Source organism: Pezoporus wallicus, unplaced genomic scaffold, assembly GCF_028554395.1.
Source record: "Pezoporus wallicus isolate ANWC-B61680 ecotype Strahan unplaced genomic scaffold, APGP_CSIRO_Pwel_v1 contig_5069, whole genome shotgun sequence".
NCBI lineage: Eukaryota > Metazoa > Chordata > Aves > Psittaciformes > Psittacidae > Pezoporus > Pezoporus wallicus.
The window spans coordinates 556,058-578,022 of NW_026642361.1; the positions used below are offsets into that span (position 1 = coordinate 556,058).

Sequence of the window (21,965 nt, forward strand, 5' to 3'; positions counted from 1 at the left end):
GACCTCTCTCGACCTACTAACCACCCCCTTCTAATACACCCCAGGATGCCATTGGCCTTCTTGGCCACAAGGGCACAGTGTTGGCTCATGGTCATCCTGTCGTCCACTAGGACCCCCAGGTCCCTCTCCCCTACACTGCTCTCTAACAGGTCGTTCCCCAACCTATACTGGAACCTGGGGTTGTTCCTGCCCAGATGCAGGACTCTACACTTTCCCTTGTTATATTTCATCAAGTTACTCCCTGCCCAACTCTCCAGCCTATCCAGGTCTCGCTGGATGGCAGCACAGCCTTCTGGCGTGTCAGCCACTCCTCCCAGCTTAGTGTCATCAGCAATATATTATTAACTAGCCACAATATATTATTAACTGACAAAGAATCAGATTTAGTGGCTATACTTTGCATAAATAATTACAGGGTGAACACTTTACACTTTGCCTAGTCAGCAAGTATTTTAGAATCTCCATTGTCAAAATTAATTTATTTGTATAAGAATACTGAGATGCAAAAACACAAGTAAAAAGGAAAATAATGACAATGGCCAATAATCATTCTGCAAAGTTAGAAAAAAAACCTGGATGAGAATTTTTTTACCAGTCTTTAGAAAAGTTTTTCTTTCTTACCATCTGACTTTCCCACATATATAATGACAGTTGACTGTTCCTTGCAGAGTTCATATGTACAAATCCATAAAGACTGAAACTATAAAAGTATTTCAGCACTATGAATAATACACAGTTCCTCAGTTAAGCTTTTTTGGCATGGTCTTCAAAATAGGTATGATTACTTTTAAGTTATAAGAGCTATGTTATGTATTTTCATAACAAAGCTGGTCTTCCTTAAGTAAACACAGTTCTTCTCTGGGTACATACACAGTTAAAACCTAGTAGATATCCCCAGTTTCTTTCACTTTCAATTATGCTCTCCTCTGCCATATTCTTTAAGTTAATTGAACTTCATGTTATTTTTTCCTTTTAATTTTAAAGAAGTAAAAAAAAAACTTCTTAGATATAGATGATAATAAGTATTTACCAATTAGTTCATTTTAAACTGTAATTTATACAAAAGTACTGTGCCAAATTGCACTGCTACACAGGGACTTAGAGAAATACAGATTTAAACGTAATTGGCAGTTATCTTGACATGCTTCTTTCTTCTAATATGCTATGCAGTAAATGCCACCAGTAAAGGGGATTGTTCTATTTTCTTGGGATTTTTTTTTAACTAGATCTATGAGAAAGAGACTGTAGAACAAGCTTTATTTTCTTGTAAAGCCTTTCAACCTCAGAAACTCTGCGTGTCATTAATGATAGGAGAAATCTTCAAGAAAAGAATTGCCATCTGAAGCTAATGAACAAATCTATCCATTTAGGACACATTGCTTACAGCTTAGTTACCCTCTTGCTATTTTCATTCCACCCTGGGTTGTTTCAAACCCATTGCAAATAATCATCTCTCCAAATAAATTTTGCTTGTTTTGCCATTCTCACGCTAACCTTGTGACCTATGATAGCACTGCATGCATTTCCATATAACTTTAAAGTAGTTGGTATGTCAGGGTCTGAACTCCTAACACACGTGCCCAGGAAATACCATTCATACATGTATGCACATGCATGCTTTATCTTCTCAAGCTTTGTCAATTTTTTCTGGTCTATCAATATGCACTTGTAGCCATATTATTTTGTAATGATATCAATTTCTAACTCACATTGATCCTACCTCCTGCTGCCCTTCATTACATCCTTGAAGATCAGCGTGCTCCTCTTAGAATATATGAATCATTCATTACTAACCCCATAAAAGCCCTGAAGTCCTAGAAGAGTCTTTCCTTTTACCTTTCTGTTCCCTCACTATTAATAGGTAACTCCCAGCTGCTATTTCATTTTTTCTTCTGTCATGAAAGCTGTAACTACATGATTAAAATGGTGTGCTTCTGTAAAAATACTAGCAACTGTTGTAATTAAGGTAAAATAGAATGGATCAACACTTTTTCTGGAAAACAATGTAGGCAATGTAAACCTCAATTTAAGGGTATCATATGTACATGACAGTTTCTACAGACCTTATTATAATTAATTATTTTTAGGTAGTTTCTTATAATCAGATTTCTGAGACTTATTTTGCTCTTTCACTTCTGAGAACCAAAACAAAAGGCAAATTAAGATTCTTTTTTCCCTTCTTTTCTTTTTTTTTTTTTTTTTTGATTGAGTGGGTAGAATTTACCTCTTTTTATTAAAAAGTTCATTTTCTCTGGTTTGACTTGTGCTTAAAGAATGTTCACTATGATATTTCAACATTTGCCTTCCCTGCAGCTACAGAGAGGTTAAAAAGTTGAGGAGGACTTGGCATAACTAAGAAGAATATGGTCTAGCTAGATCTAAAATCAAGTTTTACAATGGAAAATTAATATGTTTCCTCTCAGCATCTGTATCTCAGTGCTGTTTGTCTGATAAACACACTGTATGAAATTACAGTTGTGGGAAAACAGGATATATATTTTAAGAGAATTCTTGAAGGAAATTAATGTTCTGATTTCTTTTTTCAAATCATGCACATTGTTTTCATTCTGAGTGAGAGAGAAGCAGCTGAAATTTGACTCAAGGAATTAAAATTAAAAAAAAAAACAACAAAACCACCAAACAATCCACCCTTAATTGTTTCAAATGATTTATTTAAAAAATGATGCAATTTTCATCTCTTTGCTAATAAACCTTATCTAAGCAATAACATCTGTCCTCATGTTTATTCATCTTGGAGTAAACAGTCATTCTGCTTAATCCATAGGGGATTGCAAGAAAAATGCTTCTCATTTTAAGGGATACTCAGAACTGGAACATGTTTCCTCTGCCAGTATCAGCACTCTTCAGTCCTGACCATCATGGTGTATTGCTGGGTTTGCAGTTGTCTGGGAGTGGGGCTTTTGAAGGCAGCTGAAAAAAATTATTTATCATGGAGAGTCAGTATGCCCAGAAAATATTATCCTTGTGCATATATAATCTTGATGAACATTCCTTTGAATATGAAGTATGGCCAGTTCTAAGTCCAAAACAGTGTTTCTCAGCAGAAAAGAAGGAACTACCACATGGAAATCCTTTCTTTTTAAGCTTTTGAAGCATAATCATTGCCATGTTATCAGTGCCTCTAACTAGTGCTTCAAGGTGTTGACTAATACATACAGAAAGGGAATAAGTGAGAGGGGTTTGAAAGAGCTGCTTGAGAGAATGAAAGAACATAGGCCACATCAATGACCCATTGTAACACATCAGGCAAAATGTTCTGTAGTTAAATTATTTAGATTAGATTGCTGTTGTAATTAAAAGTAGTTATTATTCCTACCTGATTACTTTCTATAGAACTTTTCTTAATGAACAAGACAATTTCATTAAAATATTTTTACTGATCAAAAATTAAGAAGTGTTTTATCCATCTTTTATATTTCTTCTAAATGACTTCAAATTAACCTACAGGGGCATTTATAAGAGATATTTCAGTAAGCAGTGAAATGAAAATCTGACACAGTCTCATTTAAGCTGCAAAGACACAACTGAATTTAAAGAGTGCCACCAGTTTAAATTTGCTGGAGATCCAACCTCATGTAACTTTTAGATAGTAACTGGCATTTTGTTATTGATTATGTGTGCCTTATCACCTTGAGACAAAGCTCAATAACATCATTGGGAATTTTTTCCACTTGTCCACTAGATTTAGGACCAGGCCTTCCTTTGGCAGGACTTCTTTCTAACTTACTTTCGCAATACCCATTTATCATGTAGAAGTTTTTATTATTTTCTAGTCAGTAGCTAATTGGGTAATATAGTCTAAGAGTGATTTTGTGAAAAAAAAAAATTGCTTTAAGAAAAGATCAAATATTAATTACAGTTTAGATCTCTTTCATACCAGCAATGACATTTTCTACCAATTTCAGGAGGCTATCTTACACACAAGGATCACATGGCAAATGACAAAATGATTGGCAAAGAGACCTTGAGGCTAGAGGTTGACCAAAGGTCTTAAATGGCATCTTAGAGGTCTGAAATATGAAGTAAGTAAGCATATTCGCCAGCTTACAGACCAGAGACTAGAACTTACCTGCATTTTTCAGTGTATCCACAAAAGCCATTTTATTTGAAGTGATAAATTTACCTCATGTTTACAATTTTAGGCCAAAGGGATACATAAAAAGAAAAAAATAATCAGTCTTCTCAATAAGCATACTGACAAGCATTGTGATGTTTGTTTCGTTACTTGAGGGTTTTTGGGGGGCGGGGGGGAAGGTTTATTTCATTGATTTTTAAAAAACAAATCATGAATGTAAACTTTTGAAGTTCATAGAAATTGGACTGGTTTGATTAGTTTATGTCCATGGGAGTAATTTCCTTGGGGTCTTCTGTTGAACTATACATATCTAAAGAGTTGCACACAAATAAACTGCGGAAATTATAATGACAAAATTGCATGCATAATGATAATATGAAGTTTGTTTAAAGGCTTCAGTTAGACTTAGGTGATTCATAGTTTGTTCTTACCTTTTGCCACAGGAATAAATCACTGCCACACTGCAAATTTGATTGTGTATGGAGAGCATGTGGGAGGAAAACTGTAGCTAGAGCCTTGGGGTGCGCCTTACTGAAACAAAACAGAAAAAAAAAAAAAAGAGAGAGAAGCACAAAGAAAATATGAGATTTTTAAAAATTACAAAGACATACAGGTTGGGAAAGGGACACTTAGGTGGAAGAAACTACATTCTACATGGATTAGACAGCAAAATACTTGTTTGATGTAATATGCTTCTTATCAGGTTACTACTTTAGGCATTCACTGAAACCAAGGAATGATGGCAAAGAAATTGTAATAAAAAATTCTTTAATTTAAATACAAATGAAGATAAACTGATTTAGAGAAACATAATTTTATTGAAAGAGAGACAAAGCTGGGTTCAGCAATTGAGGACACAGAAAGCAAAAAATAGACATGAGGATTACGTTTTTTAAGTCAAAGAAAGATAACAAAGGTTACACAGGTTAATTTCAGAAGAGAAAAGATGAAATAGGATTCAAATTTTATTAATTCTATCCAAAGTAGATGAAATGGAATATATGTGTCATTAGTTTCAACTAGGAAACTCAGAACAGATATTATATATTTCATTTTATAACTTATAGCGGAAAAAAAAAAGTTATTAATTATTAACAGCAGACAAGGTAAGGTTATATCATGAGATAGACTTTAAAATCTATTTGGGAATATATTTAGATTAAAGCAAGGTAAGGAGGAAGACATAAGTCTACATTTTATTTTAAAAGTGTAGGGGAAAAAGCCTGGTAAAAATGGAGTGGGGAAACACCTACGTAAAAAGTCAGCACAGCCAATGACAATACAGTAGTCTGTGCCCAGATTAGTTCAAGCTTTTTAGGAACAAAATGTGTGTCTCCATGGAATATCTAACAAAGGTAAGATATTGTTTCGCTGAAGAGCAGATAATTCATTAGCCCATTAATAAGTATGGGGCTGTATACAAATTTTTGTGCCAACAAAGAAAGAAATAAACGAACAAAAAAAAAACCCATTCATTAACTAATTACAAGAAGAACAAAACAGAAATAATATTAAAATAGTTTAATATTAAAATATTTACATTATTTCATAGAACAAAAAATTATGTTAAAAATTTGCAGCTGCAGTGAGATATTGTTCTAATAGGTAATAATACAAAAAAAACAACCAACCAACCAACCAACTTATTGATCTAGCTTTCAGAAATAATCAACATGAAAGAAATTCCTATGGCAATGGTCTAGCATAGGATGCAACTCGTATGTTGTCATGATGGTATTTCTCACAGATTTTTCTTCTCAGGATATTGAACTTCAGTTTTATGCAGAATTAATCAACAAACACTCTGCTCAAGATGTCCCATTGTCTGCTTCAGTGAATAAAAATATATATTAATGTTTGTTTTACAAAAATGAGATACAGATATATTACAATCTCAGCCTCGTGGTTCAAAGTAAGCATATTATGAAAAAGTCCAACTTCAGAAAGCACACATACTCTCACAGTCCTACTGCCAAAAAGCATTAAATATGCTAGTTTTTTTTCTCCCTTGGTGTATCTTAGGCAATATTGAGACAATAAAACTTTCTATTGATTACCCTTCTTCCTGTGCTTCATGTATGAGTTCAAGATCTATATGCAATTTATGCTCACACTATCTAGAATTACAATGACTGGGATTATTTTAGTTTGCAGTGTAGTTTTCAAGTCTGTATCAAAAATGAGAAGGAGTAAAATACACATTCTTTGCAAAGGATTATTTTTAATTGTCTGTTAGTTAAGAGGCATATAGCATTACATAGAGTAACAGATCCAGACAGTATAAAAAAGTGTGCTGACATTCACCTGCTTCATTCCCTCTTCCAATTCACTAAATGTAGTGATTAATTCTATTGAGTTTACTAATAATATTACGTTTTTAATACATTTAAAAAACAATGCTGAAACTGTACTTTATTAGTTCAAGTACTTATAGGAACAGACCCATTGCTTGTTAAGAGCTGTTTTCCCTGTATTGTTTCCCCAACAGTGAAATAAAGATATTACTGAAGGATGACCCATGTTTAAGTTCCTTATTTTTAGAACATCAGACAAAATCTGGGGTCCTTAGATATAAGGTTAAGACTCACTTAGTTAAGGTTCATCACATATTTGCATTGTCTCATTCTGTGTTTGGAATGGATCATAAGTGGAAAATATGTACTGAAGTATATATTGTGGATGGAACAAGATTTCTGCTCAGTGTAAGGATGGACTAAAGGAAGTAAGTGCTTATTTTAGGAAGTAACATCTAAGAAACAAGGAATCATAGGTAACATTGAAAACATGATATTTCACTTTAGTAAACAGGATTTAAATCAACCGATGAGTCATCCAGTGCCATTTGAGATGGTAGCCTAGGATATCGGAGACATCTGCACAGGGATGGTAGATAAGTCTTAAGATCAGTGGAGACCTCTTCCGTCTGGGCCCGGGTCATATGGATCTAAAATAGCAAGCATCAAATATATCTGCCGATATTTAAACAAGTGAATATTGTTTAAATTTTTAAACAATATTTTACTGTTTAATAACAATATTTTGTTATTAAACTTTCCCACTGGTTTGAAGAATCACTAAAGTAATTTTTCACGTATTTGAACACAGGAACATTCTGCTAGCTGTGCTGCTTTCAGTAACCTGCCTGGCCTGCAGACCTTTGGCAAGGAGGGTGCAGGTCTCCTGTAACTCCTGTGTCCACCTGTCACTTCTTAGAAAGGAGGCTTCAGCTACATTGACATGTTGATGTTTCAGATACCATTGGCCACCTCAAATAGCATTAAATGCCTATATTTAGACATCTGTATCTTTCCATAGGTATCTAGTTTAAAGTGAGCTGATCTTACTTTTAGGCTCCAGTGACTTTTTTGATTAGCTCTGCCTCGATTATGAAATAAGATACCTAGCTCACATGCAGGCGCTTGAATTTGTGTGTTAATCTAAAGCTGAATCTCATATATAGCAAAGCATTACCATTTTTAATCACCCAGACAGGTTTAAACCAAGACAGATTTAATCTAGTAGACTAATTGAAAAATCCCCTCAATATTCAGTTGACTCTATCTTGTGCAGAATGGTTTGACCAGCTTTAATTACTGTAACTATTCTAAAACCTAAGATGTTATCATTTTAATAGACAGTGCTTAATAAAGTATTTGTTAGTTTTGTATGTTGTGTATAGTTTTCAATCTACATGACCCTGCATGTACTTTACTAAATATTTTTTCCAAAAATGCTAACCCTTTAAAAGTACAAACAAATTGTATCTCAGTGTTACAACATTCAAAATGTTACCTGTTCTGGCAGAGAATTTTGTCACAGAGTCATAGAACCATAGAATGGTTTGGCTTGGAAGGAAGCTTCAAATATCACCTAGTCAACCCCCTGCCACAGGGGCAGGGGCATCTTTCAATAGATCAAGTTGTTCAAAACCCCATCCAAGCTGACACTGAACTCCTCTAATGACAGGGCATCTGCAACTTCTCTGGGCAGTCTGTTCCAGTGTCTCACTACTCTCACAGCAAAGAATTTGCTGCTTACATGCAATACAAATCTACCGTCTTTCAGTTTAAAGTTATTGCTGCCTGTCCTATCATTGCTAAGGTCCTCTGGTATTAATTTAACAGTATTGTATACATATATTAATAATATTTTTGCTATTATCTTTTAATTACTACTATCAGAAATTGCACTTTCAATTATGCCTAAATTTGTCTTACGACATACTATATGTATCATAGAATATCTATAATTTTATATAAATATAAATACAGACATAAGTAGCATTCATTGTCATTTCTAAATCCATCTGTTCAACTACTGTCAGAGATCTCTGATAGCAAGCTGTCCTTTCCAGCAAGCTGTCCTTTCTGACTTCTTGCTCTCAATGTCAGAATAAAGATGGTGTCTTCAAGACTAAGTTACTTAATAGGTTATCCTTCTCAAGGTCTTCATCTTACTTTGCTCAGTGCCCTGAGCACTCAATAAACACTGAAGATGACTATGTTGCCTAGTATCCTTTTCATTTTTTTAAATAGTTTCAGTGTGTACATTTTTAGTGATGTTATGGCTGTATTAAATACTGCTATACATATTTTGAAGTAACCTTTTTTGTGTATAAATAACAGAAATTTAACTATTTATCAATTCAAATTTAGATTAACGTTTAAGACATTAGAAATACAGAAATTAGTCAGCACAGAACAGTACTTCGGTCAGTCACCTTTGCCTTTATAGTGTGACATGGTTTTGTACGTTGTCATGCCAGCTGCAGAAACAACCTATTCATTTTACACTGCATCAAAAATCTCCTGATAAAACATCAAACACTGACATATTTATTCTGAATAATTTCCTCTGACGAATTGCAGCTGAACTGCTGAAAAAGTCATCTTGTTAGGATGACATTCAGGAACAAGCTTAATCCCTGTGTGAGTAAAGAAGGGTTGTACAGCTGCATGGCCACAAATATGTCATGTGATGCACTTATCATGTGTGTCGCCAATTTGAGTTGATATTCAGTATTTTTAGTCTCTCCTGTAAATTTTCACCTGCCACAGCAGGGGAAAACTTGACTTAAAGAGAAGCATGCTTGTATGATGTGTAGTAGCGATCATGATAGGTGTTCCCAAAGACTAATATTTCAGACTTGGACTTATAAAAGTTGCTCTTTGCCTACTGATTTAAATGTTACTCCAGGATGGTCTTACAAGATTTTGAAATGAATATTTAGTGTTCAGAAATCTATTTTCGGGTAGTCCCACTCATTCTTTTACCCCTGTGATCCTTTACCTTATGCAAAGTTATAACAGAGCAGTCACGGCTTCCAGAAGTGCTTTTTATCATTCTGGTTTTGCCAAAGCTTATAAACAGAGATAGTGTTATAAAAATAAAATTTCATACTTTTAAAAATAGAAGTTAATATTTTTAAATTTAGGATATGTTCTGATTCCTGTGTGTGAAGTGATTATGAAATTTCTCTTATTCTTGTACTTACTGACTCACTTTTTAACTTCTAAACATTAAGTGGCTTATATAGAAGTCCATAATGAAGTCATTTATTAGTCAAAACACAAATGGATAACATATAAAGAATTTACAGAGCAATTATGGAACCTTAGTGCTAAAGTGAGGATTTGAAAAAGTATGAAAACACTATTTGGTCCCCTATTTTATGCAGAAAATTTGTGTGATTACATTCTTATAATTTATATCTTAGAATTATTTTCCTTGAGATCAAATAATGAAAATTCTTCAGAGTTTGTGCATGAATACCACCCAGCTCTGGAATCAGGACCTGTAAAATTACTGGAATCGGAATCAGAACCTGTAAAATCAGAACCTGCAAATGGGATCAGAACCTGTAAAATGATTGGAATCAGAACCTGTAAAATCAGAGTGGTGTCCCTCAGGCATCGGTGTTGGGACTGGCCTTGTTTAACATCTTTGTCGCTGACATGGACAGTGGGATTGAGTGCACCCTCAGCAAATTTGCCGATGACACCAAGCTGTGTGGTTCGATTGATAGGCTGGAGGGAAGGAATGCCATCCAGAGGGACCTTGACACGCTTGTGAGGTGGGCTGATGCCAACCTCATGAAGTTTAACCATGCCAGGTGCAAGGTCCTACACCTGGGTCAGAGCAATCCCAGGCACAGCTACAGGTTGGGCAAAGAAGAGATTCAGAGCAGCCCTGAGGAGAAAGACTTGGGAATGTTGGTCCATGAGAAAATGAACATGAGCCGGCAGTGTGCGCTTGCAGCCCAGAAAGCCAACTGTATCCTGGGCTGCATCAAAATGAGAGTGACCAGCAGGTCGAAGGAGGTGATCCTGCCCCTCTACTCTGCTCTTGTGAGACCTCACCTGGAGTATTGTGTGCAGTTCTGGTGTCCTCAACATAAAAAGGACATGGAGCTGTTGGAACAGTTCCAGAGGAGGGCCATGAGGATGATCAGGGGACTGGAGCACCTCCCGTATGAAGACAGGCTGAGGAAGTTGGGGCTTTTCAGCCTGGAGAAGAGAAGGCTGCGTGGAGACCTCATAGCAGCCTTCCAGTAGCTAAAACGGGCCTGGAGGGATGCTGGGGAGGGACTCTTCATTAGAGCCTGTAGTGACAGGACAAGGGGTAATGTGTTAAAATTTAAACAGGGGGAGTTTAGATTGGATGTAAGGAGGAAATTCTTTCCTGTTAGGGTGGTAAGCCACTGGAATGGGCTGCCCAGGGAGGTTGTGAATGCTCCATATCTGGCAGTGTTCAAGACCAGGTTGGACCACTCCTTGGGTGATATGGTTTAGTGTGAGGTGTCCCTGCCCATGGCAGGGGGGTTGGAACTAGATGATCTTAAGGTGCTTTCCAACCCTAACTATTCTATGATTCTATTCTATGATTCTAATATGTAAATGGAATCAGTACCTGTAGAGTGATTTGAATTGGAATCAGAACCTGTAAAATGATTGGAATCAGAACCTGTAAAATCAGAACCTGTAAATGGAATCAGAACCTGTAAAATGATTGTCTGAAGGTTCCGATTATAGAAAAATTGTAGCCATTTAAAGCCAAGATGCTTGTGAGCAGAGCTTTTTAGGTGACATACTGCAGTAGTGTGATCATCAAAGAAGTAGAAGATATTTCCATATTTCGGTGGTCTTAATCGTCTTTTTTTAATCTTTTAAAATTATGTCTGTGTCATGCTCAAATGAAGGTTAGTCAGCTGACACTGTTGCCGATTTGTAACAGTAGTTCAAACAGGCTGTTTTGAACAAACATGGTATTGCTCTTAACTGAGCATACAAGACAGGCACTCCACTTGCTCTCTGTGGTAGGTCTGATGCCCAATGAGTATACCCTTTCCTGTAAGATGATTCTGGTGCATACACAGCTAGCTCAGCAGTTCTTAGATATGTGCAACTTAGAGCTGAAGTCACTTGTGAAAAAGTGATTTAGCCTCCTAAACTATGTAGACTTTTTTTGAAAAGTTCATCTTTAATTTAAATTTTACCTGAAAATTCTTCAGTGTTGTAAAAAATTAATCTTTGTATGCATTTTTTATTGAGGATGTTGTAAATTCTCAGTCCAGGTGCCTGTACTGCAGTGTTCTAATTTGAGAAAAAAGGAAAAAAAAAAAAAGTGTATTAAAATAGACTGTCACATGCAGACCAGAATCCAGCAGGCATCTTGTCCACTGTCAGGAAACCCTGAAATAGAACCCCCATACAGATACATGCAGAGAAAACTTGAAACCCTTTTATTCCAACATTTTTTTACAGTTCCGTTTATGGAATTGAAATGCAGCTTCATGATATTAAGGTATTTTGACAAAAGACCAGCAGTTCTGTTATGATAATTCAACAAGATTAGTGGCGTGCTGTTACCGTGTGGCTCTATGAACAAGTCACTGTGGGACTGCATATTTGTAGTGAGTTATCTGCTTTGAGATAACTGAGTTCAGGCTCATATCATGCTTCAGGCAGCTTTTCCTATCTTCACCAATGTCTAAACCACCTCCAATTACGTCTATACTCCTATCATATCTTTTTTCTTTAGACCCTTTTTACCTGCTTCCTTCTGCTGCACATCTCAACTTAGCCAAGGCTGATGTGACCTAGTTTACCAACCATGGTCTTGTTCTTTGTAATTTCATATCCCAAAACTGTGCTTTTCATTATGTAAAATGTGAGAGCATGTATGTGACCCTACACCATGAATCACTGCCTTGCTGACTTGTTAACAAGTTACTGCCCATTAGCTGATCCATGATAACAGTTCACATATGAACTCCTGTCCCACAGTACTTAAGAAACAATTTATCTCTTTTTTCATGATAAGTTAAGTCACATCAATCTCTTTTGCATTTACTACAGTCCACAAGCTCCGTACACTGATTTAGAATTATATGTGTGAAGGGTCTTGGTCGGTGGTAAACTTGAGGTAACTCAGAGACACCACTCTTTGAAGGATCAAAGATTCCACTTCAGAAGCGGCACCAAAGACTGCACACATACCATTACGCTAGGCAAAATATTTCCCTTAAAATGGCCATCCCATGGGCAAACTATTTCCATGTTGAATGATATATTGTTTTATTAAAGCTACATTTCAATTTACTAGGTTTAATTGACAAAGAAAATGCTTTCATATATTATATACCTTTGTCCTGCATCTGAGATTAAGATTCTTGTTAATCATCATTTGAATGATCCCCTTGAAAACAGCTAGAGTCAGGTTTCTTTGTATTTTAGTAATTTTAGAAGACACAAACTGTTATTCATTGTGTGGGGCTGATTCTGACATATAATCATATCAGTACTTTTTTACATTAGAAATAATGTTATCTATTAGCTATTAATAACATAGAATCAGAATCATAGAATAGTTAGGGTTAAAACGACCTTAAGATGATCTAGTTCCAGCTTTCCTGCCATGGGCAGGGACACCTCGCACTAAACCTTGTCACCCAAGGCTCTGTCCAACCTGGCCTTGAACACTGCCAGGGGTGGAGCATTCACAGCTTCCCTGGGCAACCCATTCCAGTGCCTCACCACAGTCACAGTAAAGAACTTCTTCCTTATACCTAACCTAAACTTACCCTGTTTGAGTTTGAACCCTTTACCCCTTGTCCTACCACTACAGTTCCTAATGAAGAGTTCCTTCCCATCATCCTTGTAGGCCGCCTTCAGATACTGGAAGGCTTCTTTGAGGTCTCCATGCAGCCTTCTCTTCTCCAGGCTGAACAGCCCCAACTTTCTCAGCCTGTCTTCATAAGGGTGGTGTTCCAGTCCCCTGATCATGGCACTCCTGTGGACTCCCAGCAGCTCCATTCTTGATGAATTTGGGTGTTGAAAAGAATTTAAGATATCGTTATCTGTAGAGGAAACCTATTAAACTAAGCTTAACTTTAGGCATATGAACATTTCCTTTACCATCAATACAATGTTTATACTCTTTAAATTGAATCTCTTAAAGGCTATGTTGTGTTTGATGACCCAGAAATTGAAGCATTGGAGATACATGAATCTGAATGGAGATTTCTTTCAAATCTCTAAATATAAAGTTTGGAGATAAAAATTCTTTGCATGGTCTCCCAACACTTCAGCAAAAACTTTGACAAATTTTACCTTGACATTGTGGGTAATTAATATTTAGCTATTGGGGTTGTTTGTTTTTGTTGTTTTTTTTTTTAATTCCTCATGAGATAAAAAAGCAAATATTTTATAAATAAAAATTGCCATGTTATGATTTTCATGTTGAATATTTCAAGAAGCAGCGATCATGCAGAGCTGCCATCTTGTGGATAAAAACATCCTAAGAGCAGGTGGCTCATGTTGCCAGAATGCAGAAGAAAAAAGTGTTTATAATAGTTATCAGCTCTACCTGAGCTGGCATTCAGTTTGTACACAGGATTATGAGAGCTCTAATTTTGAGCTTGCACATTCAATCTCTAAAACGTTTTATAACCTGACTGAGTTCTCCAAAAATCTTTAGACCTAGCCTTTCCAATATTAATAATGTATAGGTTAAGCAACACTGAAGAACCGCTTGTGTATTTCAATTAGTGTCTGGTGCAGAGGCATGTTTTGTAATATAAATGATTGGTTTAACCATTAAATTGATGTGACAGAAACAATTGTCAAGTAATTAAATGAAGTAATGTTTTCAACTCATGGGAAATATATACTACTAAACCTGAGTTTCACTTTGCTTGAGAACTAAAGTATCCATTCTTGTTAGATTCTTCAGAATTATTCATATACCAATAATATGTTCTAGAAAGAAATTATATAGTTAGTTACTAAAAATCATTTGTCACTTCTCTTTCATTCTCTTGCTGTTTCCTTCTTTCTTTTTCCATGTCATTTATATTTGAGACTATGATGTCAAATAATATCACCTGCAACAAGACCTTCATTGTCTGTGCCAAGTGTGAGACTTAACAAGCTAGTCTCTTCAGATAAAAAAATCATGGCACGATGATAGGAGTATATGAATTGCATGTTACTGGATGTCACACGCAGTCGTGCACACCTTCCTTTTGAGCTCTTGTATATGCTTATTTAAATAATTTTTCATTTAGAGAAATGACTTTACAACTTTTTTGTTGAATTGACTTGTTACTACTGCATATAAAAATTATGATTTCAATCCTATCTTTTTTTTTTTCATTTCTGATATAAATAATTTCCAACTGGTTATAACCTATGTGTGAGAGCATCTGAAAGTGTGAAAAATGCTGTGTGACTTGATTAGGATCATGGAACTGCTCTGTTACCTACAATATTACCTTTGTTCAGCCTGAATCTCCAAAGTCACTCATGTTTTTACAAACACTGGTAATAGATAATTTTTTGGTTTTAAAACAAGGAGCATGTACAAATTGATAATTTATCACTAATATTTATAAGTAATTCAATTTCAAAACACTGATTTATCATGCACAACTGCAGAAAAAAATACTTTTTGAAAAGAAAATGTCAAAATTTACAGGACATTTACTAAGAAATATTCTCCACTAAAATTCCAAATCAGAATTTGTACAACCCATTCCAAGTAAATTTTCTACTAATGTAAGTTACTGCTTAGTTCAAAAAGCATACGCTCTGTATTATCACCACAGATAACATAATTTACGAACACTGAAGACTAAGAACGCAGCCCTCTACCATTAGTGACTGTCTAGCAGGTAATTGTGAGCGATTTGCTCTGTAAAAGTATAATGTTTAGTCTGTGTAAGAATAATAGATGTATAGAACTTTTTTCCTCATGGTAAGATTAACTAGATATGGTTATTTTTCAGGCCAAGTCAGCCCATGTAATCAAATCTTGACAATGATGTGATCTGTTTGGTCTAGACTTCTTATAGCACTAAATATTCAGTAGAATATAACTTGTACATATGTTGTGGCTTAAGCATATCTTATCAATAATTCTTTTACTCATGACTCGTATCTTCTTAGCAATTACTATGTCTTACCTTTATCATTAATCATATAAAAGCAAAGCTAGCATTCCCATTGTCCGAATTCTTATTTTCTGATCTGTAATTCAGTTTTGTTATTTTCATGGCAATGAATCTTTTGTTATATATGTTTCTGTCTGAACACTCATGTTTTCTGAGAGGAAATAAATGAACAGTGGTTTTCATTTTAGCCTAAAGTATGTTTTGACTAATAGATTAGCCTCCAAATCCCCACACAGAACTGATATTCATTAAGTCCCCAATATTTAATCTCCGGAGTCTCTATAAGTCAGTGATAAGAACTACAAGGAAATGGCAGAGCTGTTTATCAAGTTTATTCTAGAAATCTTATGTTTCATGTCTTTTATATTAAGCTAAACCATGTTTGATTCTATTTTGTTTTTCCTGTTTGGTTGGTTTGGTGTGGTTGGTGCTTTGGTTTTGGTTTTTTCCCCAGAGAACAAATTGATTAAGACAATTTTTATTTTGTTTTTCCTAATGAGGGATAGCAGACCATAAATAGACTAGTGTGGCATATAGTTTACTGTAAATACTGAATCAGGTTCCTATCCATTGAAGAAAAGATCATTTTCCAGGAAAAGAAAAATTAAAATAGTTGATATAGAACAAAAGATACAACATGTGCTGCAGAAGGTTTTTTACATTTTTCCATAGAGCAAAAGGAATTTTTGTCACTTACAGGGGTGAGATGCAAATATTCATTTACAAAAAAAAAAAACCACAATACTTTAAGCACTGATTTGAACTCATTTAAAAGTTCACATGATTTATTATATTGCCTGTAATATAGCAAAATACTTAACACTACTATATTTAGCACATAATACATTTGGCAGTGTGTTTCATGCCTCATTTACTACAGAATGTCTGGGCTGCTACTTAGCATTCAAAGAATAAGTGTGTATGTGCATTTGTGCATCTCTTTTTCTATTAGTTTTAAATACTAAAGAAGGCACAGGAATCAACCTGGATTGTGACAGTGCGATGTTCTTGAATTTACACCCTCTTTCCAGTGTGTACCTTTATTAATCTCATGACTTAGGAGGAGGCAATGCAAAATCATTTGAGAAGTGAATTCTCCAGGTGCTGCATGCATTAACCTTTCCTTTAATACTTCTTCTGTACAATATTTTGATGATTACTGTCATTTAGTAAACAGATTATGAAAATGAAATTACCTGAGGGTCTTTTTTAACAATGTAAGCAAATTAGTTTTTTAGAATTTTTTTAGTTTCAACATTCAATGGTTTCAGCAACAAGCTGCACCCGCCTCTTTTGGTCCCCAGAGCAGGAGCTTCTTCTACAGCCTCATTTTCAGAAAGGAAAAGAAAAAAAAAGAAAAAAAAAAGGAAAAAAAAAAAAAGGGAAAAGAGTGGGTGGGGAGAAAATAACAAAAAAAAAATAGGGGAAATTAAAAAAAAGGGTTAAAAATAAGAAGATCCTATCTGTGTGTGTGTATATAACGATTGCAGAGACACATTTCAATCCGTGGCTGGCAGTTTAGGGTTAAGGTATGATTCCAGGTGATGGAAACCAATGAGAGTAGCCCGGTTGCTGTGCCTGACATCATCCTGCCCGGGAGCACCCAGTCCGGCCGGGGCAGCACCCAGCCGCTGCACCAGCGCCGCCGGGATGTGATGGATATTTACAGCTCTTCCTTGAAAGCAAATTATCTCGCTTTTGTGTGAGGCCCAGGGATCGTTCAGGCTGCCTGCTGGCACATAGCACTGCTGGATCGAGCTGAAGCAATTGTTTTCCCTGTGTCTGGTAAGAGTCTGGTCTGGTTTACCTTCCCTTTCAGAATAAAGGTGATGCACCTAACCTAAGAGGAAAATTGCTTTCATAGTTTAGAGGCTTATATAGATATAATATGTAAAAAAGTAGGTTGTACAGCCAAAAAGGAGATCCTTTAGAAAGGGAATATTTTAAATAAAAAACAAGTCTATGTCTGGCAAACTCTACAATACAGAAATAAATAGCCTGCATGTTTATGCTGCTCTTCAGGCGAACTTAAGAGTTTTTAGGCTGACAAGACCATTGCACAGAACAATAATTTAATACCTGTATCTTTCCTTTCTTTTCCTTTAACACCTGTATTTTTCTATTGAACTCTAGCTTTTGTTGACGAGCAAAGAAATGGGGATATTCAAGAAGAGGGATTTTAATGTGGTACCAACTTTAAAAAATATTCTGGGATACTTTTGTAGATTTAAATAAAAAAAACATGAAGATTAATACCAAGATGTTCAAGTTTCTAGTTTTGGAATTAGTTATAGCTGTTTTGTTCTGCTAATTTCTGTATTTCAAACCAATAAGGAACTGAGTCAAAGATTAAAATTGTTCTAATGTACAATATGCTGATAAAGAACTACCTAACAAAGGAGGTTTGGTTTGTTTGTATGGTTTTTTCTCTATGTTCTGTAACACTTATTAGAAAATGTATCATTATGTAGCTATGATTGTGGACAGAGGCTGGAGAACTGTGTATATCTTTTACATTGTTAACAGCATTGTGATTTACATAGAGGGAGGAGGGAAAGGGGAAGGATTCTGTCTGTCTAACTTTCTAATTTTGCAAGAGAAAAAGTACATTTAAAGCTTCTGAACTAATGTGGATTTAAGAGATTAGAAGTGACACTGACATTGACAAATCAGATGCAATAAAGGATTTAATTGACTGAAGGAGTTCAGGGGCTACTGTATGAAGAATCCAATAACCAATTTAACTAGTCAAGTAGTGCACCTAATAGGAAATAATCTATAGCATGCTCCAGTTAATTTAAAAGCTTTTTGACTTTTGTTTTATAGTTATTTTAATTCACTAAATAAATAAGCTACTTAAGAACTCTATGCATTTATTTCTGTAATCCATAATTATGCAATACAAAGTTTTAAATAATGACATATGCAGTGAGTATTACAAGTGTTTGTAAAACTGAGTTATATTGTCATTCAATCTATCTATGATTAAGTCTGCTCTAATCACTATCAGAAGAATAACAGGTTTTTTTCAGCTCAAATACCACTTAAGACAGTAGGGTTTCTTAGCTGTATTATACTTTTGTACTTTTTACTAGTCCAGTCCTATCTATGCAGCTCCTCATATTTACCATTCACTTCTGGATTTGTAATGTTCTCAAGCAATCCCAAGCTTCTATTAAATGCCATACCTGTGATATAGGTGGGTTTGTTAAAGAGGAACATTCATTATAGTTTTCTACATTTTTGCTAGCAAAAGGCAGATATTCCAGTTCAAAGATGAAATGACCATGGCCTATAAGTGAGAGGAGTATTTGATGTTTTACTTTAGCCTTCTTGCTTAGATCATTAACAAACTTAACTAAAACTTGTATTGTGCCAGCATTGTGGTTATGTCTTTAACTTATTTTTTTTTTTTTTATTAAAAAGTGAAAGTGTTTTAACCACTTCCTCAATTTTACATATCTACATACTGCATAGGTCTTTGTAATTTATCAGTGTTTCATTATTAGGCTTCATGTCAGATCTCACAATAATTCTGTTCCTAAAATTTACATATGAAAAAATTATCTGTTATTTCTGCTGAAATATAGGATGATGGATATAACATAAACTTAATGCTGATTTGCTACATTCTCATGATGTTCTGATCCAAAACATTAAAAGACTGGTTTCGATATATGAATCCTTCAAAGTACCAATGTACACTGATTTATTAGATAGTAATCATGGACCTATGCAAGCCAAGGAAACTTAATTATATGAAAATCCAACAGATAACAATCAACTTTCATAGAAAATGAGGCTTTCTAGTTTAGTTTAGCTTTTAAAGAAACAAATCTCCTCTAGAAGGCAATTTTATGAGAAAAATTTGGGGTGCATATTTTTACTTACTTTCAATCAGAAACTAAGATTAGATTAGATTAAAAAAATAGAGAAAATCATATTTCTTTATGGTAAAAAACAGTGTTGCAACATTTGTTTTTCTTTAAAATAATAAAGATAACTATGAAAATGATAGCATGGGGACTGCATAACAGATAGACCATTGATGTAGGGAAGTCTTTCTTATCCTGTGCTTGAAGGACAGATTCAGTCCACAGAGCATACTCTGTGAAGTCAATGCCCCACTACATTAAAGAAAGAATTAACCTTAGGTTTCTTGATTGTGAGAACAGGTCTTTTTATTTGTCTGATTTTCTATGAATGAGTTAACTCACCTATTTTCACAATTACAGCAGGTAACAAGCCTTACAATGAAGATTTGAGTCATTCCTCCTACACAAAATACACACTTCTCTTGTCAGATAAGTTTGAGCAAAATGGCAAAAAGGATTTCTTTTTTTGATAAAAATTCAGTGTATTTAATATTTCATAAAGAAAATAAAAGTGTCAAACAAGCATAAATATGATAATAACATTGATTGCTGAAAAAGTATCCCTATCACCAGTAGTAAAAACATGAACTAAAAGTAATTCGTCTTCCTCTCTAACTGGCAAAGGGAAATTATCCTTAGAAAATACAAATCAAAGTAGGATTGCAATAGCACATTTTCTTCTATAACCAGTTTACAGTAAGCACATGAGACAGAGGAGATCCTTCATGCTCCAAGTTTTCGTCCAAGAGTCAGGTCTTTGGTTTATCTAGGGTACGTCACAAGGAGGCTCCTTCAGGAACATCCAGATCATAAAAAACCACAAAACATTGTGCTGCAACCTTCCTCCTTCTCCATTGGTGAGGTTCTCTGTGTATAATGGTGCCAGAGAGTCTACTCTGTTCCCTTAACTTTTCTTTCATTATATTCCATTACCCAAGCCAGAAAAAAATAAAATAAAATACTGTTTTCATGCATATAGATGTGAGATTTTTTTTTTTTTCCATTTCTCTGTTTGTAAATTGAAAGAGAACAGAGATTATAGAAAGTATTTTCAGTACAAGAGATGGGAGATGTGGATCTGTATCTGTCCCTCTAAGTCATTGTTTTCCTTTAGAAAGAAATGCATATGTACAGATATGGAAAGCACACCATGGACATCCTGCAATAAGACACCTAATTGGACGACAAAAGGATGATCTAATGTAGATCAGACATCTGTCATATGGTACAGACACATACAACTTTTTTGTTTTCTGTTTTGTTTTGCTTTGCTTTGTTTTGAATCTTAAAGTCTAATGAATGCTCTGATATACAACTTACAACTCAGAGTTCAAGGTAGTTTTGCAGTCTCAGTTTAGATCTCTCGCCTATATACAGCATGGTGCTTTTTGTTTCCATAATTGTGTATTTCCACATAGGAGTGTGACACTGTGAGTGTACAGAGTCACTCCTACATGGTTTAGTGAGAGTAATATTAATTTCAGTCAGGAAGGGTCCTCTTAGAATCTGTGGAGAGAAAGAAGCATCACCAAAAAAGGATTTATGTCATTGTTAAGATAATTATTTCAGATAGATGAACTAGAATCACTCTTTCAGGAGTCAAATTCTCTGTAAAGACAACCTGCCTGAATACTTTCAATTAGGGTTATCTAACTTCCACGCTTTTAAATATGGTCTAATTAAGATCTTTAAGATTTCTGAGTAGCAGTGAATCCCATCAGAAACATAATAAATAAACAACTAAATAATTGTACCCATTATTTACTGCATGTTTGAGTCACAGTTATTTATTTCTTCAATACATGGACACTGGATTTCATCTCTATAGCAGCAGGTGTGTTGACCAAAGCACTTGGCCCAAGACTTTGAGGTTGCATAAGTATTTGCTGGCAATCAGGAAAGATAAAGATTTTGGGGAATATAGATCCATGGCTGGCAATAAAAGGGAGCATGCTCCATCTTTTATATTCATTCAAATATTGTCACCCATGCTCAAAGCTCTTCTTATTCCTGTCACTGACCATTTGTTTACCTGCTCCTAGAATCATTGAAAACTCTAGCTATTGCTCATATATACTGCATATTTTCAAAGTATTACAACTTGGCTAAATTTTATTGGATTTTCCCCTCTAAAAGACAGAGATAGCACACACATTGTTTCTCCTGCCAGTCCCTGCACTAGCATTAGGGACTCTTCGGATATCAAAGTATTGAGCATGGTCAAAAAAATGTCACTTGTCTAGTCTCATTCTTTGACAATGGCAGCAGTTGTCAGTATCTATAATTTAAGGACAAATGGTCAGTGTCCATAGTGGTAAAAAGGAATTTTTAAACACAGACATGCTTCCAGTTGTCAGTCAATCGTTTTGTATCAGCCTCTATGCAGAAGCTCTTAAGCAATCCTCTGAATATTATGATAGAGTACTCTGCTCCTGTGCATAAAACAGCCTAGAGATTTTAACCCAGCAAATCCAACGGGACTGTGTGTTTGGCTAAAATAGTTTGTTGCAGTTTAAAAGCACAGACACACAAAATAGTAAGA

At 35.1% G+C, this 21,965-nt stretch overlaps 1 protein-coding gene across 7 annotated transcripts in view; it reads left to right on the forward strand.

Moving 5' to 3' along the window:
- MGAT4C (MGAT4 family member C) overlaps positions 1–21,965 on the forward strand; it is a 389,392-nt gene that overhangs the window by 220,234 nt on the left and 147,193 nt on the right. For 2 of the 7 annotated variants that reach the window (XM_057429371.1, XM_057429374.1), the window contains exon 1: positions 17,070–17,333. The exons of the other annotated variants lie outside the window; for them this stretch is intronic. The gene's annotated coding sequence lies outside the window, so the exon portion shown is untranslated. Of the gene's footprint in view, positions 1–17,069; positions 17,334–21,965 lie in introns of those variants that run through there. 7 annotated transcript variants of the gene reach the window in all.